Source organism: Sinocyclocheilus grahami, unplaced genomic scaffold (genome assembly GCF_001515645.1).
Source record: "Sinocyclocheilus grahami isolate Dianchi unplaced genomic scaffold, SAMN03320097.WGS_v1.1 scaffold760.1, whole genome shotgun sequence".
In the NCBI taxonomy this organism is placed as follows: domain Eukaryota; kingdom Metazoa; phylum Chordata; class Actinopteri; order Cypriniformes; family Cyprinidae; genus Sinocyclocheilus; species Sinocyclocheilus grahami.
In genome coordinates, this window is record NW_015505939.1 from 224557 (window position 1) to 224967 (window position 411).

Sequence of the window (411 nt, forward strand, 5' to 3'; positions counted from 1 at the left end):
CCCTCCTTTCGACAAGCGCAGTCTGCTCTGATTGGCCAGCTGACCCGGTGCATTGTGATTGGCCGAACACCGCAAGCACTCGTCGGAAATGTAACGCCCCTTACCATAATCGCGTGCTTCATCTTTCAAAATAAATCATCAGTTCAAGCCCGAAAGGGGAACAGAGTCGCGTGACAGACTCAGTGATGTGTTCGTGATGTGACCCCCTCTCTCTCTCTCTCACTCGCGCTCGCTTGCTCTCTCTCTCTCTCTCTCTCTATCGCTCGCGCACACACACACGATGCGCAAAACTCCGCATTTGAACAGTCAATAGCAAATACTTGAATTAATAACAAAACAGTAGCTGATTCAGAAGCGCCAGATTGTCATAGCAAAGTCAGAATTACCTCCTCTCCTAGGTTCACGAAACGG